Genomic DNA, 16731 nt, shown 5'->3' on the forward strand with positions numbered 1-16731 from the left:
TAAAGGTACAAAAATCCTAAACAAAATGCTTGCAAATCGAATCCAATAGCACATTAAAAAAAATTATAAACCTGACCAAGTGAGTCATATTCCAGGCATATAAGGGTAGTCAAACACAAGAAAATCAACTAATATAATACACCATATTAAAAAATCAAAAGGGAAAAAACACATGATCTCTCAACTGATGGAGAAAGTCATCTGACAAAATTCAGCCTCACTTCCTCATAAAAAAACATTTTTACAGGTAGGAATTGAAGGAAACTCCCTCAATATGATAAAGGGTATATATGAAAAACCCACAGCTAACTACTTAGGTGAGAGACTGAAATCTTCCCTCTAAAACCAGGAACAAGACAAGGATGCCCACTTCACAACTGTTATTCAACACTGTGCTAGAAGCTCTAGCTAGAGCAATTATCTAAGAAAGAAAAATAAAAGGCATCCAAATTAGAAAGGAAGTAGTAAAACTTTCACTATTTGCAGACAACATGATACTCTATTTAGAAAATCCTGAAAGAAAAAAAAAAAAAAACATGACAAAGGACCTTCAGCTAGTAAATGAGTCCACCAAAGTGGTAGGAAACAAGATCAACACAAAAAAATCATTGGTGCTTCTATGCACTAGTAATGAGCTATCCAAGGATATAATCAAGAAAAACATTCCATTTATAATAGAAACTAAAAGAATGAAATATCTAGGAATAAACTTAACTAAGGATGTAAAGGACCAGTATGCAGAGAACTATAAAACACTGCTAAACGAAATAAATGGAAAGACTTCGTGCTCACGGATTGGAAGGCTAAATGTCATGAAGATGTTAATTCTACCCAAACTGATCCACATATTCAATGTATTACCAATCAAAATTCCAACAGCTTACTTTTCAGAAATGGAAAAGCCAATCAACAAATTTATTTGGAAGAAAGAGGCCTCAAACAGCCAAAAAAATATCTGAAAAAGAAAAATGAAGTAGGAGGCCTCACACTTCCTGACTTAAAAGCGTATAATGGGGGGGGGGGGGTCCAAGATGGCAGCTTAATGAGGTGTGGGATTTAGTTCATCCTGCAGAGCAGCTAGTAAATAGTCAGGTACAGTACAGGACAACTGCTGGGGCCACATCAGTGACTGGACACACAGCATACACCAGCCTGGACGAGCTGGATCAGCTGCAAGCCCACCCAGAACCATGAGTCCCCCAAGCCACCACAGCCGGTGCCCCTCCCCCACAAGCTGCTTCCCAGAGGGGATAGGAAAGAGACTTGACTAGCAGCAGGGGCTGAGTTCAACCAAGCCCCACTTGGGGAATTAATTAACACATTCTGACTACTAAAAATAGGCCCCCAGCTCAGCTGAACCTTGAATAAAAGCTGAGGTTGCTGGTTTTTGCCCCTGCTCAGAGGGGGCATGGCTGATGGGGGAAAAAAAAACAAACAAGGTTTTTTTTTATCAGACAGCACAAAATACTTGAAAGGGTCTGGGCCCCTAAGGAAAGAAGGGGGCACAAAGGACATGGAGATACACAGAGCAACGTACCAACTTAAGTTCTTGATTGGCAAACTCGAGGAACGGGGGTCCTGCTCTGAAAGGACTTTTTTCTTTTCTTTTTTATAGCTGTGTTTCTATAGCTTGACTGCTCTTTGGATACAACTGCAAGGCTACTCAAGCTCCAACTGCCCCAGGAAGAGGTGGAATTAAGCTTGTCTAAGAGCTTGTCTGGAGGCTGTGCCTTCCCATAAGAGGGGTGGGAACCAGCTCAGGTGGAATCCTTTCCTCAAGGAATTCAGGTCCCAGGATCTGGAAAACTGAAGCAATTAAAGCCAGCCTACAATCTCTCCTCTGTTTTGACCAGGCCTCCAGCAGGAAGAGTCTGCTGAACTTAAAGGTACTGTATCACTTTATGCTAGTGGGGCCTGTAGGCAGACAAGCACCACATATTGGGCAGGATAGGAAAAACACAGTCTAGAGGCTTCATAGGAAAGTCTTTCAACCTCCTAGGTCTCACTCTCAGGGAAAACTGATGCAGGTGACTCTTTCCTCCTGAAAGGAGGCAAGTTTGGTCTGGGAAAATCTGACTGGGGTCTACAGCACCTAAGTAGACCCTCCTAAGGGGGTAAAAAAGACACCATATTGGTAGGGCAAGAAACAAGAAAGCAAGAACTGAAAATTTCTGATTTGTTAAACAAAAGCTAAGTTAGAGGTCTAGAATAAGCTGAACTGAATGTCAAAGAACAGATAGACAACACAGTCATCTAGCAAGAAAATCCTACATTAAAAAAAGTGAAAACAATCTCCAGAATAAATTAATTAAGGAAATTAAGTGTCTAGATGCTAGCAAAAAATAATGAATCATACTAAGAAAATTGAAGATATGGCCCAAAGGAACAAACCAACAATTCAAATGAGATACAGGAGTTGAAACAATTAATTCAAGATGTTCAAACAGGCATGGAAAACCTCGTCAAAAATGAAATGAATGAATTGAAGGAGGGTATAAAGGAGGCAAGGGATGAACAAAAAGAAGAAATTGAAAGTCTGAAAAAACAAATCACAGAACTTATGGGAATGAAAGGCACAGTAGAAGAGATGAAAAAAAAAAACAATGGAAACCTACAATGCTACATTTCAAGAGGCAGAAGATAGAATTAGTAAACTGGAGGATGGGACATCTGAAATCCAATAAGCAAAAGAAAATATAGGGAAAAAATGAAAAAATATGAGCAGGTACTCAGGGAATTCTGTGACAACATGAAGCCCATGAATATACATGTTGTGGGTGTCACAGAAAGGGAAGAGAAGGGAAATGAACTAAAAAAAAAAAAACTAACGGAGAAAATTATCACTGAAAATTTTCCAACTCTTATGAAAGACTTAAAATTACAGATCCAAGAAGTGCAGCATACCTCAAATAGAATAGATCCAAACAGAGGTACTCCAAAACACTTACTAATCAAAATGTCAGATGTCAAAGAGAAAGAGAGAATTTTGAAAGCAGCAAGAGAAAACAATCACATACAAGGGAAGTCCAATAAGACTCTGTGTAGATTTCTCAGCAGAAACCATGGAGACAAGAAGACAGTGGTATGATACATTTAAGATACTAAAAGAGAAAAATTGCCAACCAAGAATTCTATATCCAGCAAAACTGTCCTTCAAAAATGAGGGGAAATTAAAACATTTTCAGACAAAAAACCACTGAGAGAATTTGTGGCTAAGAAACCAGCTCTGCAAGAAACACTAAAGGGGAACACTAGAGAGAGATAGGAAAAGATAGGAGAGAGAGGTTTGGAGAAGAGTGCAGAAATGAAGATTATCAGTAAAGGTAAAAAGAAGAAAAATTAGATATGACATATAAAATCCAAAAGGCAAAATGGTAGAAAGTACTGCCCTACCACAGTAATAACAATAAATGTTAATGGGCTAAACTCCCCAGGGATCAAAAGACATGGACTGGCAGAATGGATTAAAAAAACAGGACACATCTATATGCTGTCTACAGAAGACACATTTTAGACCCAAGGATAAACAGAGGTTGAAAGTGAAAGGTTTGGAAAAGATATTTCATGCAAACAACAATCAGAAAACAGTAATATCCAACAAATTACATTTCAAATGTAAAACAATTAAAAGAGACAAAGAAGAACACTGTGTATGATAAAAGGAACGAGAAGACCTAACAATCATGAATATTTGTGCACCAAGCCAGAGTGCTCCAAAATACATGAGGCAACCACTGAAAAGAGAGTTAATTTCAGAGTGGGACGTCATCAAGGCATGCTTTTCTGAGGATGGGTATCTTCATTAATGCCAGAAACCCCTTCCAGGTTCACACAGGTAAAGCCTGGAGAGAAGCCAGAAACTGACAGCTCAGACCTAAGAAGGGAAAGGCTGGGAGAGGGGCAGAGGAAAGCAAAGAGACCCAATGGGCTATTAAGATGTGGGCATCCTTAGGCTTCCCCTAGGATAGAGAAGGACAGGGAACTCCCCAAGTCCCCTGAGGTGTGGGTGCAAAGAGCTGAATGATGTGATGGGCTCTTCCCACTGTTCCACTCAGGGGGATTCCTGCCTCAACAGACAGGCAAAGAGCAAAACTGAACCCCCTACCTAATGCTGTGCTGAAGGATCACCTCAAAATAATATCTTCCCACATGGAGTGTTCTCTCCCTCCATCTTTACCAATTTTAAGACATAGGGTCACATAATTTAGCTACTAATAAAAATTAAATGGATGCTGACCAAGAGTGAATATTCTATTCACATCATATTTTTCATGTTATGGTTTAGCAAAGGAGATAAATATGAGACTATCTGTTTTATTTATTTTACTGTTTCCTATTTTAGATTAAAATGGCCACAACAATTCTCAAAGGACTTTACCTTTTAAAACCCTTCCCTAAAGGCCATATTTTTATTCCGTAAGGGCTTTAGATTTTACAGAAAAAAAATGGAGACTGGAGAGTCCAGAAATATTTGATGACTCAGGCAGTGATATGTGTGCACAATTCATCTTAAGAGGTTCAGTGTGCAGTTTCCAGTTGAACAACATGGGGGCATAAGATGCCAGGGTGCCTTTTCCCCACAGAACCTTTGAGCAACTAGCGAAAACTGACAGAGCTATCTTCCTCAAAACTCTAGAAACAGATAAGGAGTTACAGTAACCAGGGGAGGGCTGATCAAGAAAATATAGGTTTAAAAAAGATAGGAAAGTGGCTGTGTTGGACTGTAGGAGAAGATGGCAATCTCCACAGACATTTAGAGCAATAAGTTTCTCCCTGAGGACTGCCTTTGCTACATTCAGAGTTAAAGTTCCTTGTAATTTTCACACATTGGAAGAACTTAAAGAAGGCAAAAAGCAGTAGGTAATGGTACTATTAGCTGGAGCACGGAAAGATGATGAAAATATGACACTTACAAGGTGGATAGCCATGATTATTGGGCCACCAAGGACAAATTACAAGCTTAGAATACATAGCCTGAAAATAGAATGTGGACCTAAATACCTGGAAGCCCCTCCATCAGTTAGATTTATAACAAAATTTAATATGAATGGAATAAATAATTCTAGTGGGACGGTGGATGCACAGAGCATTGCTAACTGTGTTAACCAATGTTAGCAAAATGGCAAGATTTGTATGGCATTCAAGTTGTATTTCAAGAGCTAAGACATCTAACGATGTCTAAAGAAAATATGAAGCTTCCACAGCCACCAGAAGGACAAAGATACAACAATTAATAATAGCGGATCTCAAACATGTCTTAAATCAACAACCTTCTACTCATGTTAGTGACTGGATTAAGTATCACAATGCAGATTACCCACACATTAAGGAAAAGAATTCCAGCTGGTAAACATGTGGATATTTGTAAGAACACTGAAAAGAGAAATAGACACATCTACCATACTAGTTGGAAACTTCAATTCCCCACTCTCAACAATGGACAGAACATCTAGATGGAGGATCAATAAAGAAACAGAGAATTTGAATAATACAATAAATGAGCTATACTTAACAGACATTTATAGAACATCACATCCCACAATAGCGGAATACACCTTTTTCTCAAATGCTCCTGGATCATTCTCATGGATAGACCAAATGCTGGGTTCAAAAGCAAGTCTCAATACATTTAAAAAGACTGAAATCATACAAAACACTTTCTCAGATCATAAAGAAGAGAAGTTGGAAATCAATAATAGGCAGAATGCCAGAAAATTCAAAGTAAATGGAGGTTCAACAACACAATCCTAAACAACCAGTGGGTCAAGGAAGAAATTACAAGAGAAATCAGTAAATATCTCGAGGAAAATGAAAATGAAAACACAACATATCAAAATTTATGGGATGCAGCAAAGGCAGGGTTAAGAGGGAAATTTATTGCCCTAAATGCCTATATCAAAAAAGAAGAAAGAGCAAAAATCGAGGAATTAACTATCCACTTGGAAGAACTAGAGAAAGAACAGCAAATTAACCCCAAAGCAAGCAAAAGGAAAGAAATAATGAAGATTAGAGCAGAAATAAATGAAATTGAGAACATGAAAACAATCGAGAAACTCAACAAAACCAGAAGTTGGTTCTATGAGAAAATCAATAAGACTGATGGACACTTAGTGAGGTTGAACAAAAGAAGAAGAGAGAGGATGCAAATAAATAAAATCAGAAATAGAAGAGGAAACATAACCACTGATCCCACAGAAATAATGGAAGTAATGAGAGGATACTATGAACAACTTTACGCTAATAAACCAGACAACATAGATGAAATGAACAACTTCCTAGAAAGGCATGAACAACCAACATTGACTCGAGAAGAAATAGATGACTTCAACAAACCAAACACAAATAAAGAAATTGAATTAGTCATCAAGAAGCTCCCAAAAAAGAAAAGCCCAGGACCAGATGGCCTCACATGTGAATTCTACCAAACATTCAAGAAAAAAATTAGTACCAATCCCGCCCAAACGCTTCAAAAAAATTGGAGTGAAGGTTACCTCACTCATTCTATGAAGCCAACATCACCCTCATACCAAAGCCAAAGATATTACAAGAAAAGGAAATTACAGACCAATCTCTCTAATGAATACAGATGCAAAAATCCTCAACAAAATTCTTGCAAATTGAATCAAGCAACACATTGAGAGAATTACACACCATGACCAAATAGGATTCATCCCAGATATGCAAGTACAGCTCAACATAAGAAAATCAATTAATGTAATACACCATATAAGCAAACCAAAGCAGAAAAACCACATGATCATCTCAATTGATGCAGAAAAGGCATTTGACAAAATTCAACATCCTTTCTTGTTGAAAACACTTCAAAGGATAGGAATAGAAGGGAACTTCCTCAACATGATAAAGGGAATATATGAAAAACCCATAGTTATCATCCTCAATGGGGAAAAACTGAAAACTTTCCCCCTAGGATCAGGAACAAGACAAGGATGTCCACTATCACCACTGTTATTCAACATTGTGTTGGGAGTTCTAGCCAGAGCAATTAGACAAGAAAAAGAAATACAAGGCATCAAAATTGGAAAGGAAGAAGGAAAACTCTCACTGTTTGCAGATATTATGATACTATATGTTGAAAACCCTGAAAAAACCACAGCAAAACTACTAGAGCTAATAAATGAGTACAACAAAGTGGCACGTTACAAGATCAACACTCAAAAATCTGTACTGTACTATTTATATACACTAGTATTGAACAATCTGAGGGGGAAATCAAGAAAAAAATCATTTACAATTACAACCAACAGAATAAAATATTTAGGAATAAATTTAACTAAGGGTACAAAATACCTATACAAAGAAAACTACAAGAAATTGCTAAAAGAAATCACAGAAGACCTAAATAAATGGAAGGGCATTTCGTGCTCATGGACTAGAAGACTAGCTATAGTAAAGGTGTCAGTTCCACCTAAATTGATTTATACATTCAATGCAATACCAATTAAAATCCCAAAAGCTTACTTTTCAGAAATAGAAAAAACAATAACCAAATTTATCTGGAAAGGCAGGGTGCCCAAAATAGTTAAAAATATCCTGAGAAAGAAAAATGAAGTCGGAGATCTCACACTACCTGACTTAAAGGCATATTATGAAGCTACAGTGGTCAAAACAGCATGGTACTGTTATAAAGATAGATATACCAACCAATGGAATCAAATAGAGTGTTCATATACAGACCCTCTCATCTATGGACAATTGATCATTGATAAGGCGGTCAAGCCAACCCACCTGAGAGAGAACAGTTTCTTCAATAAAAATTGCCTAGAGAACTGGCTATCCACATGCAAAAGAATGAAAGAGTATCCATATCTCACACCCTATACAAAAATTAACTCAAAATGGATCAAAGACCTAAACATTAGATCTAAGACCATAAAACTTTTAGAAGAAAATGTAGGGAAATATCTCATAAATCTTATAATAGGAGGTCATTTCCTAGATCTTACACCCAAAGCATGAGCATTGAAGAAATACATAAATAAATGGGAACTCCTCAAAATTAAACACTTTTGTGCATCAAAGAACTTTGTCAAGAAAGTAAAAAGACAACCTACACAATGGGAGAATATTTGGAAACAATATCAGATAAAGGTCTCTTATCCAGAATATATAAAGAGATTCTACAACTCAACAACAAAAAGGCAAACAACACAATTACAAAATGGGCAAAAGACATGAACAGACTCTTCTTGGAAGAGGAGATACAAATGGATAAAAGGCACATGAAAAGATGCTCAACTTCCCTGCTGTTCTAGTTTGCTAGCAGCTGGAATGCAATACACCAGAAACAGAATGGCTTTCAAAAAGGGGAATTTGATAAGTTGCTAGTTTACAATTCTAAGGCAAAGAAAATGTCCCAATTAAAACAAATCTACAGAAATGTCCAATCAAAGGCATCCATCCAGGGAAAGATACCTTGGTTCAAGAAGGTTCAGGGTTTCTCTCTTAGGTGGAGAGGGGTACATGGTGAGCACAGTCAGAGTTTTTCCCTAAGCTGGAAGGGCACATGGCAAACATGATGTCATCTGCTAGCTTCTTCTCCCCTGGCTTCTGGTTTCATGAAGCACCCCGGGAGGCATTTTCCTTCTTCATCTCCAAAGGTTGCTGGCTCATGAACTCTGTTTCATGCTGTTGCAGCATTCTCTGCTCTCTCCAAATCTCTTTCATTCTTCAAAATGTTTCCTTTTTTATAGGACTCCAGTAAACCAATCAAGACCCACCCAAATGGGTGGAGACATGTCATCATCTAATCCAGCTTAACAACCACTCTTGACTAAATCATCCAGGGAGATGATCTGATTGCAGTTTCAAACATACAGTATTGAATAGGGATTATTCTACCTTTATGAAATGGGATTTTGATTAAAACATGGCTTTTCTAGGGTCCATACATCCTTTCAAACCAGCACACTGGCTATTAGGGAAATGCAAATCAAAATCACAATGAAATATCATCTCACACCCACCAGAATGGCCATTATCAATAAAACAGAAACAACAAGTGCTGGAGAGGATGTGGAGAAAGAGGCACACTTATCCACTGTTGGTGGGAATGTCAAATGGTACAACTACTGTGGTTGGTGGTTCCTAAGGAAGCTAAATATAGAATTGTCATTTGATCTGGCAATACCATTGCTAGCTATCTACTCAAAGGACATGAGGGCAAGGACACAAACAGACATTTGCACACCAATGTTTATAGAAGCATTATTTACAATTGCCAAGAGATGGAAACAGCCCAAATGTCCATCAACAGACAAGTGGCTAAACAAGCTGTGATATATACATAAGATGGAATATTATGCAACTGCAAGACAGAATAAAGTCATGCAGCATGTAACAACATGGATGGACCTTGAGGACATTATGCTGAGTGAGATTAGCTAGAAACAAAAGCAAAATTACTGTATGGTCTCACTGATATGAACTAACATTAATGAATGAATCTGGAGAATTTCAGTTAAGAACAGAGGCCATCAGGAGATAGAAATAGGGTAGATTTTAAGTAATTGGAACTGAAGGCATACAGATTGTGCAACAGGACTGATTATAAAAATTCAGAAATGGGTAGTGCAATACTACCTAACTGTAGCACAATAATGTTAGTACACTCAATGAAGCTGAATGTGAGAATGGTAGAGGGAGGAGGGCTGGGGGCACAAATGAAATCAGAAGGAAAGATAGATGATTGATTTGAACAGTGAACAAAAAGTATTTGCAAAATCCCCTTGGGGGAATGGCGAGAAACAGGAAAATTCAACTTCCCCATTTGGAGAATTCCTGATATTCTCGCAAGCAGTGGGGACAACCAAATCAATAGGCCAAGCCCTCAATCTTGGGGTTTGTTCATATGAAACTTATACCTGCAAAGGATAGACTAAGCCTACTTAAAATTAGGTCTAAGAATCACCCCCAGAGAACCTCTTTTGTTGCTCAGATGTGGCCTATCTCTCTCTCAGCCAACACGGCAAGCAAACACACAGCTCTCCCCCTCTCTATATGGGAGATGACTCTCAAGGGTGTAAACCTCGCTGGTAATGTGGGAAAGAAATCCTAGAATGAGCTTTGTCCCAGCATCAAGGGATTGAGATAACCTTCTCAACCGAAAGGAGGAAGAGAGAAATGAATCAAAATAAAGTGTCAGTGGCTGAGAGATTTCAAACAGAGTTGAGAGGTTATCCTGGAGGTTATTCTTACACATTTCATACACATCCCCTTTTCAGTTTAAGGTGTATTAGAGACCCTATAGGGAAGTGCCTGAAAATGTAGAGCTGTGTCCCAGTAGTCATGTGTTCTAGTTTGCTAGTTGCTGGAATGCAATATACCAGAAACAGAATGGCTTTCAAAAAAGGAAACTTGATAAGTTAATAGTTTACATTTCTAAGGCTGAGAAAATGTCCCAATTAAAACAAATCTATAGAAATGTCCAATCAAAGGCATCCAGGGAAAGACACCTTGGTTCAAGAAGGTCGATGAAGTTCAGAGTTTCTCTCTAGTGAGAAGGCACATGGTGAACACTGTCACATTTCTCTCATCTGGAAAGGCACATGGTAAACATGGTCAGGGTTCCTCTCTCATCTGGAGGGGCACTTGGTGAACAAGGCGTCATCTGCTAACTTCTTATCCTGGCTTCCTGTTTCATGAAGCTCCCTGGGAGGCATTTTCCTTCTTCATTTCCAAAGGTCACTGGCTCGTGGACTCTCTGCTTCGTGGTGCTGCAGCATTCTCTGCTCTCTGCGAATCTCCTTCATTCTCCAAAATGTTTCTTCTTTTATACGACTTCAGAAACTTATCAAGACCCACCAAAATAGGTGGAGACATGTCGTCACCTAATTTAGCTTAACAACCACTCCTGACTAAATCACATCATCCAGGGAGATTATCTGATTACAGTTTCAAACATATAGTATTGAATAGGGATTATTCTGCCATCACAAAATGGGATTTTGATTAAAACATGGCTTTTCTAGAGGACATACATCATTTCAAAACAGCACATTTAGTGGCTGAGAGATTTCAGAGTCCAGAGGTTGTCCTGGAGGTTATTCTTACACATTTTAAAGATATCCCCTTTTTTGTTTAAGGTGTATTAGAGAGGCTATAGGAAAGTGCCTGAAACTGTGGAGCTGTATTCCAGGACCCATGTTTCTTGAAGATGAATGTATAATGATACAGCTTATGCAATGTGACTTTGTGAGTGTGAAAACCTTGTGTCTGATTCTCCTTTTATCTACGATATTGACAGATGAGTGAAAAAAATGGATTAAAAATAAATAAGGGGAACAAATGTTAAAATTGAGTAGACTGAAATACTAGTGAACAATAAAAGGAATGGTAAGGGGTATAGAAAAAAATGGGGAAGCAAAGGTTAAAATATATTGAGTAGATGGAAATACTAGTTGTCAATGAGAGGAAGGGGTAATGGGTATGGTATGAATGAGTTTTTTCTTTTTATCTCTTTTTCTGGAGTGATCCAAATGTTCTAAAACATTATCCTGGTGATGAATATACAACTATATGATGATATTGTGAGCCACTGATTGTACACCATGCATGGAACATTTGTATGCTAAGAATGTTCATGTTTGTATGTTGTTTTGGTTTGATAATAAAAATAAAGTTTAGAAAAAAAGCATATAATAAATCCACAGTGAACCAAACGGCATTGTACTGGCATATAGATAAACATATTGATCAATTAAACTGACTTGAGAGTTCAGAAACAGATCCTCAGATCTATGGTCAATTGATATTTGACAAGGCTCCCAAGCCACACAAGTGGGACAGAACAGTCTCTTCAATAAATGGTGTTGGGAGAACTAGACTCCATATCCAAAAGAATGGAAGAGGACCCCTGTCTCACACCCCATACAAAAGTTAACTCAAAATGGATCAAAGACCTATATAAGATCCAGTACCATAAAACTCCTAGAAGAAAATGTAATAAAGCATCTTCTTAGACCTTATACCCAAAGTACAAGCAATGAAAGAAACAAATAGATAAGTAGGACCTCCTCAAAATCAAATACTTTTGTGCTTCAAAGGACTTTGTCAAAAAACGTAAAAAGGCAACCAACTCAATAGGAGAAAATATTTGGGAACCACAAATTTCATAAGGATTTAATATCATCAATATATAAAGACTCCCTACAACTCTACAATAAAAAGGCAAACAACCCAATTTTAAAAATGGCCAGAAGACAGGAATAAACATTTTTTCCAAAGAGGAAATACAAATGGCCAAAACACATGAATAGATGCTCAGCTTTACTAGCTATTAGGGAAATGGAAATCAAAACTACAATGAGATTATCATCTCACACCTACTAGAATGGCTTTTATTAAAAAAATAAATAAATAAAACAGGAAACTGCAAGTGTTGGAGAGGATGTGGAGAAACAGGAAAAACCTATGCACTTCTGGTGAAAACGTAAAGTAGCACAGCTGCTGTAGAGGTCAGTTTGGTGGTTCCTCAGGTAGCTAAGTATAAAGTTGTCTTATAACCTGGCAGTCTCACTGCTCAGGATATACCCAGAAGATTTGAAAGCATGGACATGAACAGGCATTTGCACACTGATATTCACATCAACATTGTTCACAATTGCTAAATGATGAAAACAACCCAAGTGTCCATCAACTGATGAATGGATAAACTAAATGTGGTATATATATATATACGGTGGAATATTATTCAGCAGTAAGAAGGAATGAACTCCAGAAGCACATGACAACATGGATGAACCTTGAGAACATTGTGTTATGTGAAATAAATCAGACACCAAAGGACAAATATTGCATGATCTCACTGATATGAACTAATTATAATATATAAACTCATAGACATAAAATCTACAATACAGGTTACCAGAATATAGAATGAGGCTAAACAATGGAGAACTGTTACTTATTATGTCCAGAATATTTAACTAGGTTGAATTGAAATATTTAGAAATGGATAGAGGTCATAGTAACACATTATCATGAGTACACTTACAGTTTTAAGCTGGACATTAAAACATGGGAACATAAACATTGTGAATCTTGTGGTAGACTATGAATGTGATTATCTATACAAATATAAAAAAAGTTCTTTCATGAACTAGAACAGTATTCACAACAGTATTAAAGAGAGCTAGTAATTGAGGGGTATATGGGGAAAAATGTACCTATTGCAAGCTATTGCCTATATTTAAGAGTAACATCTTAATAGCCTTTCATCAACAGTAATAAATGTACCACACCAATACTAAGGGTCAATAATAGGGGGATTTAAGGGATATGGGATGGGATGTTTGGAGTTTTCTTTTTTATTTTTATTTCTCTTTCTGGAATAATGAAAATGTTCCAAAATTGATGATGGTGATGAACACACAACTATTTAATGAGCTGATACTGTGAGCCATTGATTGTATACTTTGGATGGATTATATGGGTGCATGAACATGTATCAATAAAGTTGCATTAAAAATAATCAGGTGCACGGGTAGTTCAGTGCTTAGAATGCCCGCCTTCCATGCGGGAGACCCGGGTTTGATTCCTGGACCATGCACCCAAAAATAAATAAATAAATAAATAAATAAATAAATAAATAAATAAATAAATAAATAAAAAGTCCTCAAGTGCAGAGGGGCCAGACTCTCCAGAACATCAGCTAATTCCATCTCCCTACCTCATATTACTGACAGCCCCTTCCAACTTGAAAAAGTTAGAATGGGCATAGCCCAAACATCTCTAAAGAGAGGGATAGAAAGATCAAAGGTGATGGTGGAGTTATACAGAGAAGGTAGGGTTTAGCAAATGAGTATGACTGCTGACTCATTATATTGATGTTTCTTTTAGTCTCCAGTGTCTCAGAGCATCTCAAAGTAAAACCTAAAATTGTGGAATTGTAAACCATACTAAACTCTGAAATCTGTTCTACAACTAATTGTTACCATGTGCTTTGAAATGTATTGCTTTTTTGGTATATATGTCAGTTTTTCACAAAAAAAAAAAAGAAGAAAGAAAAAAGTCAATTGTGATGATAGAAAAGATTTGTTCCTTCTAGTTTCCAGTGTTTTGGAGCAGCTAGAAGGAAAAATCTGAGATGATGATATAGTAGCCTATGACAAACGCTGGAATCTGTCCTGTAGCTACTTGTTGAAAAGTGCTTTGAAAACTATTGCTTTTTTCTTTCTTTGCTTTGTATATATGTTTTATTATACAATATAAAAAATTTTTAAAAATTGATTATTTCAGCAAAAAAAAAGCACTGTTGAGTTTTGTCTAATGAAATCAGAGCTAATAAAGGTAAAAATAGTGTGTTGTGTAAATTTACTGTAAATAATTATTCCTGCTTTGATGTTTCAAATTTTTAAAACAGTAGCTTATTTATGTAAGTGGGTAAATACAAATATGTGGTCTATATTTTATAAAATCTACTAGTTCATATTAAAAAAATAAATAATGGGAAAAAAATTCTCATTTAATATCATGATTGTATATAACAAACATATAAATTATCTGCCAAAAATGTTACTAGGACTAACGTGTTTGTCATGGTTAGGGACAGGTGTCAACTTGGCCAAGTTGTGGTACCTGTTCATCTGATTGGGCGAGCGCTGGCCTGTCTGTTGCAATGAGGACATTTCATAGGATTAGGTCATGATCACGTCAGCTACATCCACAGCTGATTCCATTTGTAATCAGCCAAAGGGGAGTGTCTTCTGCAATTAGTGATGCTAAATCCAATCATGGGAAGCCTTTTAAGGAGGACTCAGAGGAGACAGGTTCCATTCCTGATTTGGCTGGTGAGCCTCTCCTGTGGAGTTCATCCAGGCCATCCATTGGAGTCATCAGCTTCGCAGCCTGCCCTGTGGATTTTGGACTCTGCATTCCTACGGTCACGTGAGACACTTTTATAAATTTTATATTTGCAAGTGTTCCCTGTTGATTCTGTTTCTCTAGAGAACCCTAACTAATACAGTGTTCATTTAGCAAGTTCACATGATATTCAGTAAAACAAATTCATCATATTTCTATACACAAGCCTTGAACTGAAATTGAAATAAAAGCAATCATTTAAATAGCATTTAATTTTATTAAAATTTAACAAAATATGTTGAAGACACTGTACACTGAAAACTATAAAACATTGCTAAGTGAAATCAAATAATTATATAAAAAGAGACATGAAATGGTTATTGAATAGAAGTTTCATTATTATTAAGGTTTTATAATCTACAGAATCAATGCAATTCCAAGTAAAATTAAGCTGTTTTTTCCCTGCATAAAAGCTGACAACCTTCCAATCTACAATGTATATGGAAATATCAAAACAAAGAAAAAAAGTAGCTGAAACAATCTGTACAAACAAAACCAGAAAAAATTCATGCATTCACCCAACTTTATTTCAAGATTTGCCATTAAGTTAAAGTATTGGGGTATTGAAAATTATAATGATTAATGCAACAGAATGTCTAGAAATAGAACCATGTGTACAGAGCCAATTGATTTTTTTATAAAGGTGCCAGATAATTCACTGGAAACATTGGATATCATAAAGGGAGACTTATGATTCTTACTTATACCATATACAAGAATAAAGTTGAAATGGATAACAGACCTTATTCAAGTGTTAAAACTGTAGAATTCTAGAGGAATTTCCAGAGGAAATTCTTCCATGACCTTGCCATAGGCAACAATTTCTTAAATAGAGCACAAACGACAAACAGGTGAACGTCAAACTGATAAATTGTGCCACATTAAAATTGAAAACTCCTGCCCTTCAAAAGCAATTCAGAAAGTAAAAGGCAAATCCTAAGAGAGGGCAATGTATACAAAACGCCTATATCTGACACACATTTATGTATCCAGAACATATAAAAAAAATCTTAACAATTAATAAAAGGAAAAAAACTGGAAGGCTTATAAATTATTTGGGGGGGATATTAAATATTACAACCAGTTTTGAAAACAGTCCAGCAATTTTTATGAGGTTAATCATAATTATATTACCAACCAATATCACCCTTAAAATTTACAAAAAGTAGTGATAACATTTTCAAAAAATGCTATATGGATATGCATAATAACTTTACTCATAATGGCGAAAATCCTGAAAAGAAATTTACCGTCAGTAGGTGGTGAAGGAATAAACAAAGTAACCAGAAATAAATAGTATGAATGACTGGTACACACAACAATACGGATAAATCTGAAAAGAGTTGAGCTGAAAGAAAGAAACCAGATACTGAAGAGATCATAGTGTATTAATCTAATCATATGAAATTCTAGAATAGGCAAAATTAATCCACAGCGATAGAAATCAGATCAATGTTTGTCTGAGCTGGCATGGGAGAATTAATGAATCTGACTGAGCATGAGGGAATTTCAGCAATTATGTAGCTGTTTTTGGTTGAGGTGTTGTTACACAGTGTATTCAATCATTAAACATCATGCATTAAACTGTGCAACTGAAATGTGCATATCTTATTATGCATCCATTTCCCCCTTACACATTTGGTAACATTGGTTAACTAACACTTTATTACTTCTCATGATTCTGTGGGTTGGTTGGGGGAACTTTCTGTTCCATGTGCTGCTATCTGGGGCTGCAATCAACTGTGGAATAAATGGACTGGAACATTCATTTGGCAGGGACCTAGTCTGAATGTCTTCTAACGTCCATCCACAGAAATATCACAGCTAGGAACATTTCCTGATGCTCTCTGC

At 36.7% G+C, this 16731-nt stretch overlaps 1 pseudogene; it reads left to right on the forward strand.

Annotated features, from left to right (window-relative positions):
- The first annotated feature begins 4902 nt into the window (after window positions 1-4902).
- On the forward strand, window positions 4903-5234 carry LOC143660376 (ubiquitin-conjugating enzyme E2 variant 2 pseudogene; annotated as a pseudogene).
- The last annotated feature ends 11497 nt before the right edge of the window (window positions 5235-16731 follow it).

Source organism: Tamandua tetradactyla, chromosome 16 (genome assembly GCF_023851605.1).
Source record: "Tamandua tetradactyla isolate mTamTet1 chromosome 16, mTamTet1.pri, whole genome shotgun sequence".
In the NCBI taxonomy this organism is placed as follows: domain Eukaryota; kingdom Metazoa; phylum Chordata; class Mammalia; order Pilosa; family Myrmecophagidae; genus Tamandua; species Tamandua tetradactyla.